The sequence below is a fragment of the Gymnogyps californianus genome, chromosome 22, assembly GCF_018139145.2.
Source record: "Gymnogyps californianus isolate 813 chromosome 22, ASM1813914v2, whole genome shotgun sequence".
In the NCBI taxonomy this organism is placed as follows: Eukaryota; Metazoa; Chordata; class Aves; order Accipitriformes; family Cathartidae; genus Gymnogyps; species Gymnogyps californianus.
In genome coordinates, this window is record NC_059492.1 from 3,982,812 (window position 1) to 4,005,419 (window position 22,608).

The following is a 22,608-nucleotide window of genomic DNA, read 5'->3' on the forward strand; positions in this document are numbered from 1 at the left end:
CTTCAGCAAACCAACCATGGCTGCCCTTCTTGGGCTCTTCTATTCTTAACTGTTTGACCACTGGAGATGCTTTTCATGATTTCAAATGCATGGCGTTCCATGCTGTCAAAGACTCCTTCCTTGTCTCTGCCACCTCTTTGTGTTTCTATAAACAGTAACAGGCAGGGACATGGAGCCAAAAAGCATCTTCAGTTTTCAGGGGTTTTCCCCCCCCCCCTTTTTTTTTTTTTCCCTTTTTTCAATGTTCTGACCAGGTAACTGCATGAAAGATCAAGAGGACACCTCACATCCATAAATTGTATCTTCATGTCACCAGTGTTTTGGACAAAACCAGAATCCCATAACTTTTCAGTTGTTGTTTTCTTCTTTCTTCAAATGACTTTCAGATCCAACTTTGGTTTATCTCAACTCTAGCAACTATGTCTATTATTTTTTAAAAGGGACATTAACAAAGTTATTCTGCTCATCTTGTGAATAGCAGGAGAGTGAAAAAGTTTAGCAAGAAAATTATAATCTAAGACTCACGTACTATAACTATGTTCTTTTCCATTTGCAAGCAAACATTCCTATTCCAGCTCATATTAGAACTTTTATGAAATTAATGCTTTCTGAGTAATAATAAGACAAAACATATTATAATTTCCATCCAATATTGAAAATTATCTCACAATTCCTCTTCCATTGGCAGGCTGACCCACTTGGAGTTCACAAGAAGAGTGCATTTGGAAAACCACCTCAGATCTTTTTCTCCCCCTTGTTTTCACACATGACATTTTCAGTGGGGTTTTTTTGTAGCCAAGGATCAAGACATGAGCATGCACAAGGAGGGGAGTAACTGGCTGGGCAGCAGCACTGCACTAAAGAAGCCAGTGGCTATAATGGATCACAAACTGAATTTGAGTCAACGCAATAAAGGTAATATATCACAGAAATATTTAATAAGGCTGCTTTACGTAGGACACCCATGACAATTATCTTGCTCAACTCAGTGTTGGTGAAATCTCAGCTGGAATACTGTATCCATTTTCAGGTACCACATAAAAAAATAAAACCAGATATAAGCCAACTAGAAAGAGCACAAAGAGAGCAACAAGAATGCTGGGAGGCTGAGGAAATCTAACCCCCAAGAACAAATTGAAATACTGGATTTGCTTAAATAAAAAAAAAAAAAAAAGAAAAAGAAAAAGGAGAGAGATCATGAGAATTGAGAGGGGACAAAATACCCAATAGTCTATTTTGTTACAGTAAAGGTCAGCAATCAAATGTTCATGTCCACTGAAAGTAGAATAGGTAATAGACTTAACTCACAGTCAGATTTGGTAAAGTAACAAAAGTGACATTTAAACAATGAAAACACTAGTATGGGAAGTTGTAGAATGCCCTGCATTTCAGATTTTTTTAAGGACAGGATACACAAACATGTGTATGGGATACAGATAAGCATCTCTCTCTTGTCTCAGAGTCAGGATGGGATCTAAGGACCTCCTGATGTCTCTATGACAGCTATATTTATTATTATAGCAAATACAGGAAGAAAAATACTGGTGAGAAAGGAAAATTTCAATTAGAAAAGTGGACTTTTAGATGAAGCACACACCATTCTGGGCCGCTGTCTCAGGCTACCATTTCAGTAAGTTACTTGAAGGACTTTCTCGCAACTGCCAGCTCCAGAAGAGATGAGGGAGTGCGTTAAGTGCATCACTTATGCAAATACATATGCACTCTGAGTGTAAAGTTTACAAGGCATTTCAGATTAAATGTTTCTTGTTTTATTAATTTTATTTTGCTAAGTCAAACTACTTTGATACACTTTTGTTGAAGATCTTCACTGAGCTCCACCTCAGCCCACAGTAGCATGATATCACCTACAGTAATTGTTAATAAAGTCAAACACTGTTTCTTTGATTAATTTGCTCCATTACCTCTTGTTCATAAAATCATAGAGCACTTTTTCTTTATAAAATGGCTATTTTGCAGAGGCTTTTTCACTGGATGTCCATAACATTGAAAGTGTCTTTCCATCCCTTGCTACTACCCACCTTTCAGTATCTTTCCCTGCCTCTTGCAGATGTTGTACAAATCAGGGCAAGCTCAAGTTTCTAATGAGTTTGTTCTGAAGAAGTTTTGTAATACCATTCTACATCCATTCAATGGTAAATCACCTACACTGATGAGCAAGGCCGTGTACAACCATTAAGAATTTGTTCTCTGCGTTCATAAATTCTTTCTCCTGGCTCGACAGACCGTGTCTATTCCTTGAACCCCCATAACCCTTACTTGATTCATGGACTATACCTGGGAAAAACTCTAGGTAATTTCTTATGCATTGCCAAGCTTTATGACACAGAAGATCAGCACCTTCTCCAGATATACACATAAAAAAAATCCCATGACAATATCCCTGACATAAAACTGGCTAGTTTTCAGTTGGAAGTAATGAGAAATGCGGCTCTTCCACGGATGGCAACGGGCTTCCGCATGTTAAGGAAAGTCTTTGTTTTGTATTCTGCCTCTGCAGCTGAGATCTGCACAGGTTTCTAGGAATGCAATTTTGTCATCCTGATGTTTGGCTGCCGCTACTGGCCATCCCAGTTCTGCACCAGTACCCTGTGCTATCAGTCACTGCTAGCTGACTACACCCAGAAACAGTACACCATTGAGTAAACTGCTCCAGATAAATCCTGTACAGAAGTAGCAGGTTGATTACATCTTACTGTTTCTCTTTGTGCAGTTGTTCCGTTATCAAAGTAGCAAAAGCTCTATGAAGCCACAGAACTAAATCTTTCCACCTGTGCAGCCTCACAGGAATATGCATTGTAATGGATTTACCAGTTTCTTCTTCATGCAACCTTGCAGCATTTTGAAAAAGAAGTTGCATAGGCAAAAATCAATGGATGCCAAGAGAAAAGGAATAGTAATTTGTCAGGTTGACCCACAGAATTCCTAAATTCCTGAGAATTCCCTGTCAGCACGCTGTGAAGAAAAACCACACAGCTGAGTTGCAGAACACCACTCCATGAGATAACTGCCCAGAATATTTTGAGAGGTAAATTAATACAAGAAAGAACCGTGCACTCGATTAACAGTGAAAATACCTTAAATCAGCATAACAAAGTGGGGTGAGTGTACTTGTGCTCAGTATAGTTAAATAGCTGTAATTAGATCAAACAAACTAGATTGATGTATCATCCCTTTGCAGACATGGCCTCAGAAGGTAGGTCAGGAGCTAAGTTCAGTAAAACAGTTTTAGTACTGTAGCTTTTATCTAACAAGGCACAGCCACACACTCACTCAAAAGTAAATACTACTAAGTAGAATTGCTGAATTCCAAAGAAAAAGAGTTTATAGAGAGGACGGCATTCTTTAATAATAACCTGAACTTTTGTCAGGAATAAGACTCTCCTAGTTGATTTGATAAATACCTTTTGGATAAACAATGTACAAAACTTTGGTTACAAATTCATTTGTGTCAAGGCATTTGAAGGTCTTCATTGAGTTGTTCCCTCATCAGTTAAGGCGTCTACACAGAAAGGGTGAATTCTAATTTGCTTTGTTCTTTCAGAACCTTTTAATTTAATGTTAAAAAAATAACGTAGAACAATGTTGCATGCAATATGGTTACTAAATTTCAGAGATGAGCAAAACATAAGGTAGCAGATGGTATGAAGAGGATATATGTGAAGAAATGTAAATAGTAGGGAACCTTACAAAATCAAAAACGTAAGGCAGAACTGAAAGCGCATGCAAGACCCCTGGGAGAGCTGAGGAGACGAAGCAACAACTGAGCTGAAAGATATCAGACTTTCCTTACTCAGAAATGACAAAACACCAACAGGAAGCTCTAATCTAGTAGAAAGAAAGACCCATCATAACTAGGGGAGTCGAGATGGTTGTGAAGGGTCCTTAAAGTCGATATATAAGGAGTGGAGGAAACAAGGACAGAGTTTGCAGGTGCCAACAAATACATTCATCAAACACTCTTTGAATCAAAAAGAACTCCCTCAGCCCCCAACTATTTCAGAATTGTAATCAATAAGTAATGAAGACATTCTAAAAGAGCTAATAGTAGAAAATAAACTTGCATTGAATAAAGACAAGATGAATTGTTTAAATTAGGCAGAAGACCAAACAAAGAGCAGCTTGGTAACTAATCAGAAGAGTTCTAATCATCAGCAACAGCCGCAGCGTTACTATGGGGTTAGGAAGAGATGTAGCCTGCGCATTAGCATCATTTGGTACGGAACCTGCACTCCAAGTCATATGAATTACTGTGGCTGCACAGATTGCTGTCTGGTAGCCCTGTCGTCTATGATATAGCCCGATAAATTAGCGAGTAGATGATGACGTATCTGCGTACCATAGCAGAGGCTGGGTGAAGACCAAGAAGGTCTTTCTAATCTTTTGATAAAAAAAGTTATCAATAACAGACCAATACTGTTAAATGGAAGCCACCAAATACTAGTTTAATGTAGAGGATATTTAAGGGTGAAGGGAGGCACACTTGAGAAGTGGGGCTTAGTTGATGACTGCAATTCAGTTGAAGGACTAGTTGGAAAACAGTAACTATTCTAAACATTTATATTTCAAATAGTTATTAGAAATTAAGAAATAAAGCAGTTGCTTCCTTTTTTCTTGCAGGATTTGTTCTAGCCAGTGACAGGCCTGTGAAATACCTCAATAATTTATGAAGTTGTTAGAATTAATCCCAATGAATATTCTACCAAATATGGGAGGCAGGGGGAAGGAGAAACGAGTGACCCGGTGTTACCAAAGCACCTAGCACCTACATTCAGAAGTTGAAGAGCATTTTCTTTCTTTGTTTGCACCAAAAATATTGCCATCTTAAAGATGCCTTTACAGGTCTCCATCTCCAACAGAAAAGCCAGAAACTGCAATGAGAGGGATACTGAAATGTAGATGGCAAGGGTGCAGAGTTTGGTTGACAAGTTTCAGGAATTGCAAAGAGGAACGGCTGGGCCACAGATTTTCTTAACATGTCTGTTTACTAATCACCAAAGTTTAAACTCGGTAAATAAAACCTGGGAAGCTGAAGAGCTGCTGATTTCTGAAGCGGCCCTTCCATGCAGCTGCAGAGAATACCGCATCAGTGTCAGGAAGTAACATACCTTGTTCTGTGAACCGAGAGAGTGCACTGAGAAGACACCAAACTGCCCAACAACCTGTCTGCAGCCAGTGAAAAATACCATTGCATTTCTGAGCATCAGAAAAAGCATAACACAGAGAAAATGGCAGCACTATATGCAAAAGACAGCATTAAAGAAATACGGGACAACTACCTAAATACACTGCATGATTGCTGAGCCCATGGAAGTCACCCTCGTGGTGCTCCCTCCATCATGAAGATGCATTTGGTGACAAGTGGCTCTCTCTCTGTCTCATGCCAAGCACATTTCCATAGCAGAACACCACAAAGGTCATTGAGTCTAAATCACAACTATTCTCATTTTGTATCTTCTTCTGCCCCAAGTTCAATTTGTCTAGGTGATTTATGAGGTGAATTCTGGCTATGCAAGGCTTCTCTCCTTCTGAATGGAGGAACAATTCAGATAAGAAACAACTCTCTTCTGAGTTAATAGAGGAAACTGGACTTAACCACATTTACTAAGGTATTTATTATACATCTAGGCCAGATGAAGCTTAGCACATTTAATACATATAAAACTGCAGATAGCTGCTAGGAAGAGCAGAAAACAAACAAAACAGATTCACAAGTTTCTTAATAATTTAAATTAAGCCACTAAAGTAACAGAAAAGCAAGAGTTGCTGGCAATAGCAACAGATATCTATCAATTCCAGCTTGCTGCTTACAGCGACACACACGAATTGAGAAGTAGTTGGCTCTACGTTCCCTTAGATACCCTCAGGCAGAGGACTGCTAAATTGTAATCAATGTGAATACATAATCCCCAACAGGCACTGCATTACTTTTGTGGCTGTTGATTTCATAAATTGTCTTGAGGTTCTTTGTCATGAAAGACATTGTATATAATTACTGAAAAAAGAAGACTGCAACTTACGGGCCTGCTCTTGTGAAAGACGCATGTTCTTTGACGACTCAGCAGTTCACGGGGGATCATCAGCACTTTGTAGATGGGAACCTAATGCTAAGAGATAATTTGCAAGAAATACATCTCTATGGTATAACTTCAACTTATCAGTTCGGAAAGACCATGCGCAGAATTCTTAAAACGCAATGAAATCACAGAATTAAAAATTTTAAGCGTAAAAACCATTATTAAGTCATCCAAGTCCATTTACAATTATTGATGGTAAATCCATCTACTCCAGATGGGAAGAGGTCACTCTCTTCTTTTTCCAGGGCAAGTCTATGAATAATTTGAGTGATTAAAGCTCAAAGCAGGTGTGAAAATGAAAAAGACCAGGAAAGCACATGGGAAAGAAACCACTCTTACATGAGAATACTTAGCTTTCATTCTGGAATTAAAAAAGCCTCCCTCCATTCCCCCCAGTTCATACAGCCGCAAAATACAGATAGGCTTGTACATTTTTTCCAAAAGAGTTGTCACTTTTAAAGGCACATTGAAATCTTCTTTTTACTTTTTAGGTCTTACTTCTTCCATCGGAGATGACCTAAATTTTGAGCTGAAGCATTCACAGGATCCTTGCTTGGAATATAAAACAACAGCAAAAACATCAAGCTGCAAAAGAGGCAAAATAATAGGAGGGAAAATTACAGTGAAGACCTCCCTGAATAACAGGAGGTCACAAACACTGCAGAAATAGATGCTGAAGTAGTACTATCCAGAGACAGTGGACACAAAGTGATTGCATTTACAGAAACCTAGCAGAAGACAGGTGGGCAGGATGTGAATCTAAGCAAACGGCCACAGTTCTGGGAATACCCAACAGTTCTCAAAATTTCCCCTCAAATATATCGCTGTATTCTTTGTACAAAAAATGTCAGAGACACCAAAATCCAAGAGTCTCCTGTTACAAAAAAATAAAACTTGAAAGCTTACTAGGAAAGTACTCAAATGGAATTAAACAGCTACAGAAATGGGTAGAGGCTATATTTCATATGCTAAAGGGAAAAATGTATGGAAAACACATACACGACCAGGTAATCAGTAGTATAGACTACTGAACATTCATGCAGCTCATTATTAAAAAAAAAAACCAAAAAACCTACTTGCAGATCCATTTATTTTGTTTTATTTTATCATCTTAAACAGTCAACAGAAACTAAGATTATAATCTGTGCCTTTTTAAAATTCCATTCAACAGATGTTCATAAACAGACTTGAGCCAAATTTCAGTTCCCCAAAAGGATATTCAGCCAGAGAACTTTTACAAATGGATGATAAAGTCCCGCTTTTTCCCTTGTAATGATTGCTTTTCTGAGACATCAAATCCTCTCTTAGCCTCATTACAAGTTCCCACCAGCATAAAACGTATTTTTCATTTCCATTTCCTATAGTATTGTTTTCTAAAAATGGCATTGACGTTCCCAGCACAAGACAACTCTCCTTCACTCCTTTTTTATGTCATCTCCTCAATACGGCATGAAGTGATTGTCTCAGTGACAAGGCTCTGTTCTTTTAAAAAGATGAAAAAAATCCAACTGGTACTAATAAATATTTACTTAATGTAAGGAAAAAGGAATTCAACAATTAAGTATGAAAATTACAGGGAAAAAAAAGGTGTTTGGAAAGGCAAAGCCATAAGAAGTTCAGTCCTTTTTATGAGAATGACTGCTCAATAGCTCCTTTTGGGACACAGTGAGATGACTTCTTTAAAAGTATGGTCTAGAAATACCCCCAAATCACAGAAATTATAAGTCACTTGAGGATTTAAGATGCAAAACAAAATTAAGAAATATCAGGACACATAATGAAAATGGTGGAATGAAAACAGTGTTGCACTTACTTGTCTGTGTTAAAAGGGGAAGGGGGGGCTGAAGTGAAAGGTTTTATTTTTACTTAATTACTCTCAGTGTTCACTGGGGACTCCTTCCAAAGCGTATGTTATATTTGGACCTAAATGCAAGCAGGATTCAGCCTTGATCTTACTCCTTATGACAATACGTTTCTTAAATTAGAAGTCCCACAACTAGAATGTTGACACCACCGCTAATGTTCCTCCAGCACCTGAAAGTCTCTTACGTGTTATCAATCTATTAATCCGGGAAGCAGCATAGGAAAAAAAAAGGAGATTGTTTAAAATAGAAAAACAATCCAGAAAATAATACTTTGTAACCTTGTAGCATCTTTCATCCAAGGATTTCAACGTACTTTGAAATATGAAGCCTGAAAACACTTTAAAAAAACCAAAACCCACCCAACTTTAAGGTATTTTGAAAATGATAATACATTAATTGAGTGAGCATCCACCTGTGATGCAATTACAAGAGTGTCCTACTGCAGCATTTCACACATATTCAATCCACCTTCTGGTTACAGCTTCCAAGTTTGTGGTATGTAGAAGGAACAGCAGAGCTGGTTAAAGATTTTCTCTTGCTTCACATACTCTGCAAGCTTCTCATTAACTCATACATGACTTTAATCAGTGCTGAAGCACACACTTCTTTCAGCATGCATCAGGACCGGTCTGGAAAAAAACCCTCACTCAAAATATTACTATAACCATGAATTAGTAAAGAAAAAGGCAACCTTTTTCTAAAGTGACTGCTGATTTTCATATATAAAGGGTTAAACCGACCTTCACTGATTCAGAAGAGGTAATAAAATAGAACTTTAAGGACAAAAATGGAGCACTTCAAGAGATTATTATGAAGAGCTACATTCAAGATGATAGAAGACAAAACCTTATTCTTAAAGCACAGATCCTCCTAAAACAAGAGATCACACGTTTTAAAAAGCACACGACCAACCCCTTATAATGAATAAGCAAAACGAGGGGAATCAGTTTTTTTTCTCGCAGGGCTGTGGAGCTCAGAGGAAAGGGGGCATTCAGTCGATGTGCTAGCAGAGCCAGATGCATGCTTTGCACTTATGCAGGGCTGTGGAGCTGGTATTGGTTGGTAGGAGGGGAGAAAACAGAGTAAGCCTGAGAAAAACCCATCAGAGCTCCTGTCCTCCCCTTTCAGCGTTAATGGGAGGGATACAAGTCTATGGGAGCTGCAGTGGGGGATGGGGCTGGCAGAGGGGGTGGGGAGAAGCAGAGCAAGGCCTTACAATCATCAGCAGCTCTTGTTCTCCTCTCCTTTCAGCGTTAACAGGAGGATGTGAAGCTCATGTAGCTGGGAATGGGATGGGGGAAGCAGAGCAGGATCATAGTTTAGCTTTTGTCCTCTCTCCACAGGGTTAATAGGAGGACACGAAGCCTGTGTAACTGGGATAGGGGGAGGGGATGGGGGGTTAAGGCCTTAGATCACAGTTTTTTGCCCTGCTCTCCCTGCAGGGTTAACGGGAGGATGTGAAGCTCTCGTCTAAGGGCAGCGTTAGGACTTGTGGGGTCCTGTGCGAAGCCAAACATCCGGGGGGGGGGGTAACCTGGGGCAAACTTCCCTAAACGTGGCGGTACGTTTTGGCGACTCAGAGGTCTGCTAATCCAGAAAAATGAGCCAAGAAGTTGCCCGTGGGGTGACGGTGGCCATCGGTGGGGTGGGGTGAGCCCAGCTCCTTATCGGTAGGGCGCAGGAAGACCGGCCTCCCCGGCTTGACGGCGAGGGCCGGAGGGAGGGCCCAGGTGTGCTGACAGAAACGCGGGCCCTCAGAAAGGGGGTGGAAAACCGAACACGGGTGGTGTGGGCGGCGGGAAGGGGCAGCCCCGGGGCCCGTGTGGAAACTGCTCCGAGGGCGCTCACCTGCCAGGAGGACACCGCGTCCGTGTGAGGCGGAGGGGGGGGCTGAGGCACGACCCCAGACCCTCACCCTGAACGAGGGGAAAGTTTCCCCGAACTTTGCCGCTCGCCCTGGCGAGGGAAGCCGTGAGGCAGCGGGCTACCGGCCGCCCCCTCAGCCAAACCCCCCTGCGCGAGCCCCCCCCGCGCGGGAGGGGGAGGGGGCGCTGTTCCCGGCTCCGCGCCGCGTTTTCCCGCTCACCCCCCCCTCCCTCGCGCAGAGCTCCCCGTGCCTCCTCACTCCTCCGCGCCTCCGGACTCCTCCGCCGGAGCCGGCGCTTTTTCACCTCCCCTCCCCCTCTCCGCTTCCTCCTGACTTATCCCGGCCAAGGCCGCGGGGTGCGGGCAGGGGAGAGGAAGACTTCTCTCCCCGTTTCTGTAACGGTATCCCGCTAAGGGAGAGCGGGACGGAGCCTTTTGCCGGATGCGGGAGGACAGGCGGTTGGGACTACTTGGCGTTCCTGCCACGGTCTCGGCGGAAGGAGCTCGCTGTGCGACAGGCTGCGCGGTGCTGCGGCTCTTCTCAGCGCTTCCTGGAAACTCCCGCTTAGGAGCGGGGGGGGGAGGCGGGAGAGAAAGAGTCCCAGGCCGGGAGCCGGGGGGGGGAAACGGGACACGACGGACACGGCACAGCCCCCTCCTCTCCGCAGCACCGGGGACACGCACACGCAGGCCGGACAGCCCCCGAGCCCGCTGACACCCCTCAAAGCGATCCCCCCACACCCCCTCTTCCTGTGCAGATGGAGCACAGAGAAGTGAGGGATAAACTCCCTCGTAACCGGGGGGGGGGGAGGCGGACACCCCTTTATCTCCTTCATAACGCGGGGAGCGCCCCTCAGTACCCCCGAAGGAGAGGGATGGGGAGCGGGAGAACGTGGCGGGGTGGCTGGGGGAGGAAGAGCCCTTCATCCCGGCCTTGGCAGAGAGGGGGCACGGGGAGAGGCAGCTTGGCTGGAGCGGGGGGGGGGGGCAAGGGGCAAAGCTGCCCCTCCAAAGCTGCCCCTTTTCCCCCCGCGTTTCCTTGGGATAGGGGAGGCAATGCCCCCTTCCCCGGGTGGCTCTCGGCCCCTCCGTGCCCCCCCCGTGGGCCGAGAGGGCTGGCGGCAGGCAGCAGCGGCGGGGAGTTAATGCGAGAGCGGCTGGGGGGGGGGGGGGGGGGAGGGGAGGCCGAGTTTGTAAATGGAAACACTGGTACATAAGCATTTAGCACAATCGGGCTGGAAAGCTCCAACTGCAAAGGGCTGAGAACAAAAAAAAAAAAAAAAAAAAAAGAGGAAAAAAAGTAAAAACCCTCCCTTTGCTGCCCTCTGCCTGCCGCTGCGCTCGGCGAGGCGTGCGGTGCGGCGGCAAGGGCGGGCGCTCAACTCGGCCTCAGCCGCCTGTGGAAGGGAGGGCTGGTACCTGCTGAGCCCCCCCCGGGACCTGCCTGCCCCCCCCTTGCACCCGGGTCCTCCTCCTGCGCAGAGCTCCTTGCTTTAGATAGCAGGAAGACAACTTGCAGGTCTTTTCCTGGGTGAAGAAATTGAGGAGAGGGGGGGCCCAGCACTCACACCTGTGTTGCTTTTCTTGCTCTGAATACAATAGGTTATCCTTTTTCCGGGGTGTGGATGCACTCCTCCTCCCCTCACTTCCAAACAACAGGCTTCCTTAAGGGGCTAAAACTCATTCCCGTTAGACTCGGTTAAAGGATACCTGCAAGTTGAGTGGGCTTTGGGGTCTACACTTTAGTACTTGCATTATTTAGCGAGACAAGAGTAAAAATGCATAGTGTATGCAAGCCACAAAAAAAAAAAAAAAAGAGGTGGAAAAAACAGGAGGGGAAAGCAAGTCCGCTGATAAATGCCCGTGATGATACACAAACAAGGACACACAGCATCAGTAAATACCGTATGGTTCATTAGATACGGGCTTTAGTGATTCTGCCTAACAGTTGAAGATCTCAGTTCCCCTGCCTTTTCTAGCTTGTTGCCTTTTACAGGCTCCTCTCTCCAGCTCTGCCAGTTCCCAGAGTTTACCACCCTTCAAACGTGGAGTCCTTGATCCTCTCTGGTGTTGCAATGCAACTCTCTGACACAAAAAAACCCTCCCCTTCCTCCGCTGAATCCATGAGTTTTGGGGATGCTGAGACTATTCGGGAAAAGCAGGCAACATGTAATGAAATTACGTGGAAGAGAAAGATCCATTATAGCAAGTAGATACCTGTAAATCCTGTTAGTGACCAAGCATTTCCATAGAAATTTCCTGGTTCTAGATGCCCAGCACCTTTCATACGCTTCTATTTCCTTATCACCGTTCCTAAATCGGTAGGTGGCTTCATTTACAAACCTAAAATCCAAATGTAAATCGAGGGTGAAGGTTGTCCTCGGTCTCCTGATCTCTTTGAAGCTGTTGTATCGTTCATTGGTTTTAGCTCTAAATTACGTAGTTCAGGGTCTACTGGAAAGAGCAGCGTCCAGCTCTTGGGGACAAAGAAAGAAACATCTATCGGCTTTACACTCCTCCAGCACCCGTCAATTAAAGATGATCTGTGCTCTGTTTGAGGCCTTGGCTCCCTTTTAATATCTTTTAGTTAGTTGCTCTCTCTGCTGCACTTTTATTATTTTGGTCTTCGTACTCCAATCAGTACAGAACGTCTTGTAAATATATGTATTTATTCCGTCAGTCTTGCGCTGCTTCCCTTCTACCATCAAAATATTAAAACACAAAAGCTCACTGATTACTCATCAGCAGATCTGCGAATTTACACACAGACAGCTTTCTTTGGAGCAAGTCAGCAAATTAAAAACAACTCCTTCAAAAAACTTTGGCTGAGAATGGATTGTTTCCAGATCCGTTTTTTTCCTCAATAAAAAAGGCAGGTCCTGGGGAAAGCTAATAAACAGCCGCTATTGAAAAGCCGATAGCGCACCACATTCTGATGCTAGTTGTTTTGGAGTAATTGCAAGCTTGTGTTTAGATAGCAGGAGACAGGAAAATGTCACTTTGTCTACATGTCCCATAAGAATAAATCATCCTGGATACTTCAAGGGGATAAAGTGTCTACCAACAAAGAGCTGATTCAATAGTCTGGACTGAAAAGCTTTACGTTGCCTGGTAGATAGTTTAAATTATCATGGGAGGATTATCAAAAGCCTAAAAAAAATCCCAACACATTACAATGAAAAAATCAAATTCTTCTTGTCCAACTGCAGGAAATGCGAGCGTTGGAGAGAAAAAGAAAAAAAGCCCACAGCTCCCCGATTTCGTGAACTCTTAATTGAGGAAAAGTGGTTTATCCCTAAATGTCCTTTTAGTGTGCTCTAGTCTGAGTAAGTTATTGTTTGTCCTCTTGTTTTTATGGCAACCACTCCAGTATTGACCACTTTAATATTAACCACTTGAGCTCTTTCAGTGATTCCTGAGAACTGTGTGACTGATAACGTGCCTCCCGCACCCGCAGCCCAACCCAGCAATCCTCAGCACGACTGTGTAAGATGTAAAGGTACACCTTGAAAAGTTTCAGGTTCTGTGATTAAGTACAAATCAATTATTCTGGCTGAATTTTGTTCAATTAATGACGTTAATTGCCTGGCCAGCAGACAATTTAGAATTTGAAACCGTTTCATAACTGATACAGAAAGATTCTGCAGTTGGAAGTGATTTAACAGTATTGTTGATAATAGATCCAATACAAATCCCTCTCCTGCTGTTTTGTTAGCTCCCCAGCCCCGGGTAGAAGGGCAGTCCTGCTTGGTTAGGGGGGAAAAAAAAAGATAATCTGGTTGAGAATTGTGCTTTATTTTAAATAATTACCAGATCCGGTGTAGTATTTACACCTGTATTTTTAAAGTTCCAGCTGACAACGTTTTTTATTTTTAAAGTTATTCAAGTGCGCAGAGATCACTCTGAATCTGGACTAGCAGAATCTAGTAAAAAAGGTGTTAGTTTTATATAGCTGCTGTTCTGGCGCTAAGCGCATATTAAACAGGGAAGGCTGTGGTTATCAGACCGGAGTACTTGATACTCGGTACTCCCACACGGTACGTCTGAAGTGATATTACTGAAATACACTGCAAGAGATGCTGCTCTTCATCTTTCGAGCCTCCTGCTAGGCCTCTGGTGGAGGATGAGGGAAGTTTACAGGAGCTTCCCAAATGGGAAAGGGAAAAAAAAAAAAGTCAGTTAAATGATGTATTTGTGAATCAGCAGCTGAAGAAACATTGTCATGTGAAGGGAATCCCACTGTTCATGAAAGAAATGTTTCCATGCCTGCATGCTTCAGTGAAAGCCCGTGCAACGCTGCAGCCCAGTCACAGCTCTGAAACCGTGCAAACCCACACCATTTCCGTGCCCCAAGCGCAGGCAGCAGAAACACAAGGGAGCAGAGAGAGGATGGCATCGTTTGTTCGAACGAGCTACTGTCGAGGGTGCCCGTGTTCGCCTTCCCCACCTTCTCACCGGAGACTACGCTGCAGGTCACAGGAACTATAGCCATGAGGATGAAGAGAGGCGGAGATTACCGAGCCAAAGCAAACACGTTAGAGAAGTCAGGCAAGTACTTTTGGAGGAGGAAATTTCAAGCACGCTTTTCAACCCGTCGCACGACCTGTTTGGGATCTGGCAAGGCTGTGTTAGTCCTAAGGCCAAAGAAGTAAAATGAAAGTAGAAGATACAGGTGTCTCCTCTCTGTGGCTGCCAAGGAGAGGTGGTGAGAAGATAGCACAAGACACAACAAAAATTGCCAGGACAGCATGCTCATTTTTCAGAAAACACCCATTAGTCGAATTGTTTTCTTTGCTCAAATTTGACAAATCGGTTCAAGCCCACACACACCCTGCAGGATACGTTGCACTCCAGTATCTAGCCTCTCTCACTTCCCAAACAGCTCTGTCACCCTACTAGTGATCATCTATTGAAGGCACCTCATTGCAAGCTGTAGTCCCTCGAGACAAAATAATTCAAAATATTTATACCTTTTTTTAAATGAATGGAAGATGCTCTTATGTGTGAGCTGAAGACACAGTAAACATCAACAGAAGTGGCTAAACTTGTTTTACATTTTCTGGTGATGTCGAGCTGCCCTCTTACAAATCTTTTTGCTGTTCTTCTGGCCTCAACAGATTTAGAATGGTATTTCAGAGACCACTGATTATACCATTCAGCAGCGGGAAAGAGAAAGAAGCTGTGGATGGAGTTAAGAAGAGAGATAAAAGCAGTCTGTGCCCCAAACCCAAAATTTTCACGAGGCACATGGGCTGGTTGTGTGAACTAGATGCAGACAGCGACAGGGATGTTATGCTGCAATCCTACAACTCTAATTCTAGCACATTTAAGGCCGTATCTGATGATGCGTTTCTGTATTTTTTGAGTATGTAATTATCTAGCACAGTACGTGCGGGTTATGGAGTAAACCCAGTTGGGAGTGGTGCACTGAGAAGGGGAGGAAAGGTCTGCATGTGGGTGGGTGGGTTTGTCTGTGTTGGTGATTGCAACAATCGGTGAGTGCAGTGCGGAGAAAAGTCTTACCTGGGAAGAAACTGAGATAAAATCACGGCTTCGTGCTGCGAGCAGTTATTGCCTCCCTGTAGACTACGAGGATCCAGAGCACCTGCTCAGACGTAGTCCCAAGCAGGTTGCAGGCGAGGAAATAAAAGTTTCAGGCTTCTCAGAGTTAAGGAGTTAAAGAAATCTAAATGTCCTTGCTGTAAATGCAAGGTAAATTATTCATTCTCTCTCTCTCCCTCCCCCTTCCCTCCCTCTAGTTCAGTTTTTCTTTTCATGCTTTAATCGTTTTGACACCAAGCTGTACAAAAGTAATTTAAAATTAACATGACTGACACTTGGTAGATAGCAGGACCTAGTGCCGGGCTCCACCTTCTACTCGGGACTGCGGAGAGGGGCTCTGGATTGGCTGCAGGTCCCGAGGCAGCTGATGGGGACCAAGGAAAAACAGGGCAAACAATTAATTTGCTAATTTAGTTTTCTGTTTAATTTGAAACCAGAAAATTGTGAGGCACTCATCAGCCCACGAGCAAGGCTGAGTGGTCTTAGGGCAGTGCTGCACTCTTGACAGCAAAGAGGGGACACATTTGATTAGCCAGCAAAGCAGTTTCTTCTGCCGGTACCGATGGCGTTTGATAGGCTTGATAGAGTGTTTTAGCATTGAAGTTCTGCAGCATTGAGTTTTGTGTCACCTTTCCGCAATCCGGTGCATTCTGCGCGTGTGATAACAGCCTCTTTCACTGGGAAAGAGGTAACGCGCACGCGTGCGTTGCACAACAGCTGTGAAAAGTTGCCACCTTAAGCGCAGAACACGCCATAGCCCGTCATTAACCTCGTACCTCCAAACGATGCCTCGGTCAACTGGAATTCTTACAGGGATAACTCCTGCGCACGATAAACGATGGCGAGGCGTAACAAGCCTGTGTCAGGACTAATGTCCTTTGATGGAGAAAGAAATGCTCTAATTTGATTTCCTCCCTTCAGCTGTGAAGGAGAGTGTGTAATTTCAGATCTGCGTGGAGTGGGCCCATTTTTGATTTAGTAAATTGAATTGTACCTATTGATTTCACGCGTCCAATTCAGGATTTCACTAGCGGCTCATCAGAGCAAAAAGGTGCACGTTTACTGGGACTGAGAAACCACCACAGCCCTAGATTTCGCCTCATGCATTTGCAAGGATTTGCTGTTGTGCGTGCGAGTGGGTGTGCGAGAAGTTGTGAACACATTCAATCAATTGGTTCGTTACCAGCAGAGGGAGCGTGGGTCCGGGCTGGGTTCAGCAGGCTAAAAATGGGACTGTCTCCTAAGGAAGCGCCACAGCACAGCTCTCTAAAAGACAGACTGTTGCAGCATCAGCATGATTTGTTTCCTAAATCCAAATGAACCCAGAGATAGGATCTCATTTGCAAATCTGGGACCTTGCTTGGCCTCCCTAATTCACAGATTTCTTCTTCCCCTTCTAAATGATGCTCCCTGTAAGTCAAAGTCACTAGATGGTACTGTTGCTGTTTAATATTGATGCCTCTGTGGGCCAGCTATTTGGGAAACTCGCATTTCTGCTGAGAGCTGAAGAAGGGCCGTGTAATCTGTCAGGGAGATGCAAGCGAGGAGCCAGGGAGAAGAAGTAGGTCAGATCTGGTTCCTGGGATTCGGCTGTCGGAGGGGGAGCGGAGGGATGGCAAAGATTTCATCTGAGCTGCTTTGCTTCCAGGTCTGCTGCCCGAAGCGGGGACGGGGTCAGGCCCTCGTGTAAACCCAGTGAAACCCAGGTCTTGGTCAGCCTCGCTCGTGGTTAAACGCTGCTGGGGGTGGCTGGAGCTCATGAGGAAGGACGAGCCCTCTGCAGCTGCGGTCGGTGGAAGTCGTGTTGCTTACTGACCTCGGTGCACGAGGAGTCAGCCTCCCGGCAGGAGGAAACACCGGCTCGGGCAGCAAATCTCAACCTTTACAGCACACGAAAAGCCAACCCGAGGTGAGCGACTGGTTGCACAAATTCCTTAACCACTCAGAAATACCCCCAAGCTTTCAAATGACATCATTGCCCGGGTCCCATCCCCATTACGAGGTCACCAACCTCTCCATCACGGATGGTAACAAACAGATTATTGTGCTCGGCTCCGCAAACAAGCCCCAGCCCTCCCAACTGCAAGAGAGACTCTCTTCCCTGGTCAGGCAGCCCACAGAGAGCTGCCGAGCTGCCTGCCCTGCCTTCACTTGGGTTTCTATTAGAGGGGAAAGTCAGGCCAATTAAATCAGGCAGCATTGAATCTCTAATTGACATAAATGAGACAGACAGACAGCTGGGAAGACTGGGGGGGAGGGAAAGGGGAGCAGGTGCCCTGGATGAGAAAGAGATGGAAATCCAACCTAATAGTACTGCAGCTTTTCTTAGTCTGTATGTTTGTATTAGCTAGCAACATCTTGAAAAGTGTCTGAGCTCCTGCTGGAGATGAATTGGTGAAATAAATACAAGTTACAACCATTGTGTAGTCGATTAGGATCTTCCCCAAAACCTCCAAACAAACCCAAAGCAAAAAAAAAAAACCCCTCAAAAAGACTTTTTAATTTGTGTAAATAAAAAAAGCTGGTTTTTCCCCATGCAGCTTGAACATAAGGCCTCACAGCTGAACAATTACAAAATAATTTTAAATCATATTTGTTTAATTTTCCACATCTGAGCATCGCTTGACTAGGTATTTCCCCCTCTCTTTTTACCAGGCAGTGCTCTTTTTCCTTGAACAGACCCTTCAAATATTAATTTATACAGAAATAAGTTATTTAAATTTATATGTTTCAGAAGAATGAGGCGTAAAGGGGAGGAACTTACCGAAGTCCCATACACCAGCGCTGCGGATGGAACCAGAATTACCAGCCCTTCGGCGGGCGTCTCCCCGGGCAGAGCGTGCTGCCTCACCCAGGGAGTTGCCCTTCTGGAAACACAAACTCTTGGCCATTTATCTCAAAACACGCTTCTCGTGCCGTACCGGTGAGCAGAAGGAAGCTTGCGGGGTACAAAAGCAAGGGTGAAAAAGCAGACCCGAGTGGATGCAGGTAACAAGGGAGGGCCCACATTCAGTTTTGCTCTGCTGGTAAATCCTCCAGTAGCACAAAAAGCAACCACTCTTGCAAACCAGAACGAAAACAACCTGTATCTTAGTTTTAAAACAATGAAGATTTGCACATTGGGGTGCAAGAATGCTGGAAATGTTTTTCACTTACATTCCCAGAAACTTTTGAAGTCTCTTCTCGAGTATTTCAACACATTTTCCTTCACCGTTTTCCCGGCTGGGATCATTTTTGCCAGTACAGACAATTCTTCTTGGTATCCATGGGAATTGCCTCCATAATTAGACGTGCACCCAGTGCACAGATCAGAGCGTTCAAACCCAGCAGCTGGAACTAGGAGGCGGGCCTGATTAAATCTGCTCTGCCACAAGGAGAAAGGCCAGCTTTAATGAAACATCAGAAGAGCTCCCTACCCCTTCTTTAAACAGAGCAGGAACAGGGACTCCTGTTTTACTTCGTGAGTCGCTGCTCATCATGCGCTCACAACTCACTGAACAGAGAGCGAGTGTAGCAGCAAGCGATCCGAGGCCTTGAAATTGGGGATCTGTCTCATTAAAAAGGGTCTAATTGCCAGCAATGGCATTTATTAAAGGGGGCTCACAATATGCCTTCAGAATTACAGTAAAGACTGGAAACGTCAGCAGTTGCAGACCTCGGTTTTCTCCTCGATAGTTTAGGATAACCGCTCCTCAAGCCAGTGAGATCAGGGTCAGCTCGTACGTGTCTCATAGAGGAACAACTTCTCATCTGGGTTTCCTGCCCTGACCAGAAGCGATCATTTACGTGCATCCACGAAAACAGTGCACAGTCAGCCAACAACTTCTTTTTTTCATGGAAAGTAAAGGATTTCTATTACTCTGCTACACTGTACAGAAAAGGGAGCTGGTGAAAGAGGCAGATGGGTGGCTAGAAATTATTAATCCGATACAAGCTTTTTTACCTTTAGTTGCTGCTTCCACTTGGTGTCACAAACCCCACAACTGCTGGGGGCTTCCCCGACACCGAGCTGACCGAGGAAGGCAGGCGGTGGGCATGCTGATGGCACAGCAGAAAAATCACGCCGTAAGCCTGCATTTCTCTACCTTTTTTAAAAAATATTGCTGGGAGTTGGGGGGGAGAAGACATGTTAAAATTACAAGTAGTTTGGTGGGTGGGAAAAAAAGTGACTTTTAAGAAATAATGATTTTCCTACTGCTTAACGGCAGCAGGGGACTGGGGATCAAACACGGCTCTAGTCTAGACATAGCTGCAATCCCCGCCTGCCTTAGAAGTTCGTACAGCACAGGCTGAGGAGAATTTAGCATATCGTTTCCCTAATATGATTAAAATGCAGCTCCCTGTCCTGGGGTACTGACAAATCCTCAAATCTACAGGCATTCAAAACCACGTTATCGTTTCCACTGCTGAAGAAGTAATTCGCTTTGCAGATGTGGCGGCAGAGACGAGCGATGCTCACAGATCCCAGCTAACGGAGGTTTCTTTAACTGAAGTTTGAACTCGGCCCTTCTTGTAATTCTGTAATTTGAATACCATTTTCACAAACCTTGCAAGATGCAGATGAATGAGAGATTCCTGGCTTTGAGTCAAATGCTGCAGTAATTAAATGTTTATAAAACATTTCAAGCATGTGAAGTGCTATTCTCATAGACAAGAAACCGATAGACTATGGCAGATTGGAGCTGGATTTTGAGGCACACCAGCAAACACAGCTCATTTCTCCCACTACATCTCTCTTTTAGAGTTGCTAACAGAGGATTATGGAGAACATTACCAGGTTCCTTTTATTATAACCAGAATAAGTCAAACCAGAATTGCTTTCCTTTGTATGAGCATGTGTGATTCAAAAGTTTCTCCCTCTGTAATACATATCCAAGTAGAGGGCCAGCTTGCTGTTTATCTCGTGAAGAAACTACGCGTAGGAAACGAGAAATTGCTGCTACTTCTGATCTCTCACATAAAACTGAAGAGGTTCCACCTGTTACAGGTTTCTAACACCATCTGCTGTTTAAAAATAAGACAGCATTTGAGCTAAGCAGCACACGAGAGTTTGGACTTGTTTGATAAACCAGAAGTGACACCAGCTAATCTAGAAGGTTTCTGTAATTGGCACATTTCGCTTTTGTTCTTTCAAGCCCTGAACATATTTCGACTTGGTCTTAATTCTGAAGTGAATTATTTCTTTGCTAGAAGACCCAGAAACCCAACGAGCAGCAGCTGAAAGCCAGGTCCACACCACAAAACTTAAATCTTCATCCACAGTCACGGGACCCCATCTTTTCAGTATCGAAGCAGATTTTGAAGCAGCGTAATTCCACTCCAAAGCCTGGCCCAAAGAACCTACGTAAAAACTTTTTCTTAGGAGAGAGCCGTAGCCTCCACAGGGTACGAGGAACCCAAAGAAAATAATTCTATTAAAAATAAAAAGATTTACCTTTTGCTGTCTCACACTGCTGCCTGCATGACAGAATAAATACTCTAACCAGGAATTCTTTCACTGCTTCATACTCTAACCAAGGATTCTTTCACTGCTTCCTAATTGAAAGTGATACAAATTTTTGTCCCAGGAAAAACAACAGAGCCCTGGAGTTCATTACACATCTAAATTGATGGACTCACCACCAATGCTCTTAGTTTTTGTTGCATGTGTTAAGAAGCAAGGAGGTATTCTCAATAACAACACTTTTTCTAACAAAAAAAAAGAAGAGTTTTCTCCAAATGGGTCCCTACGGAGCCCAGCCATTCTCCTCGAGACAATGCAGTAGTTTTATCACCGCAGGTTTAAACAAAAATCGCCCAAAATCTTGAAGTCTAATACCAAACGGAGGATGCAGCTACGCGATCCTTCTCTAGTCATATCACGTCAGCCCATTTACAGCATCACCCTCCATATTTAACATTTATAACCCCCTCCACATACATCATTTAAAGAGTCAGTGGCTCCTTTTGTAAGCGATCGGCTTCTTACCCCAGCACTTTACATGCGCTTCTCGACAAAAGAGACCTTTTACATGTCAATTTATTTTCAGACAAGCATATCTGAAAGGGAGTTTCTCTTCAGAGTAGAATTAGTATTAATGGCAGGTGTTCCAGTGTAACACAAAAGGAGGAAGGCAGCAAGTTAGCTGAGCTTAAGTAGTAAGACAGCTTGATGTTTTAATAACCAGAGGCAAGAAAATGGAGTGGCAGCGGACCTCCAGCTTTCATAGCATGAATGAAGGTTTTTATTCAGAGCCCTCTATGTACTTGCAAAGGAAGACCTTGAAATATTTTAAATGTTTCCTTTGTGTTAAAAGAGGGATTAAATTGTTGAATATTACATGAAAGCGCAGCATCCGCCCCACAGACTGTCCAACACACTTGCAGTCACCGAGTACTTCCGAAGCCTCCCACGTTCTTGGGAAGGCGGCAGCGGCTGCCGCGAGGAGGTGGTGGCACCCGGGAGGCCACCGGCTGCACAACTCACTGTCCACATATGGCAAAAGGTGCAGGAACAAGAATTACGTGAAGTAACTGGAAGGTGGGGATTTGAAGAGGGTATTTGCATTAGTTGGATGGAAAGTTAAAAAGCTGATTGGTTGCTCAGGGAAGTTTCACTAAGGAAAAAAAAAAAAAAGAGATGATTGCTGAGAAAGTTACCGGCCTTCAGGTTTAAAGACAGCCTAAATAGTCATGGTGGGAATATTTATCAGGCCAAAATACATTTATTTATGCTCCATTTAATTTGATGGAGGTCAGTACCACATCATTAAGAGGAAGGCACGACTACTTTACACAGCGGGAAGAAGGAAAACAGCCTCTCAGCTTGGTCAACCTCTTTTACAACAGAAAAGTTGCCCCACAATACGGAAGTTTAGCCTTTCTTATACAGAAGCTGTATTATACAAAGAGAGCGGCTCAATATTATTTTCAGGCTCCTTGTCTATGGATTAACACGCTATTTCTGCACAGGTTAATTCCAGGTAGACTCAGCTATTCAAGGCTGGATTCCGGGATTTCTGCTCCCTTGAGCTTTCATATAGACACACAGGACAAAATCTTACAGGTCAGGTCGGCTATGAAGCACCTGAAATAACACAAGCGGTTTTCCTTGTCAAGATTTTGTTATGTATGAAAGTTAAATACGTTTTTGTCCCTTTTGAAATCAAGACGAAGGTAAGCTGTGTATCCTCTTTGTCCCAAGTTAAAGCTGAATGACCTCAAGCTCTTTCGAGAGCAGA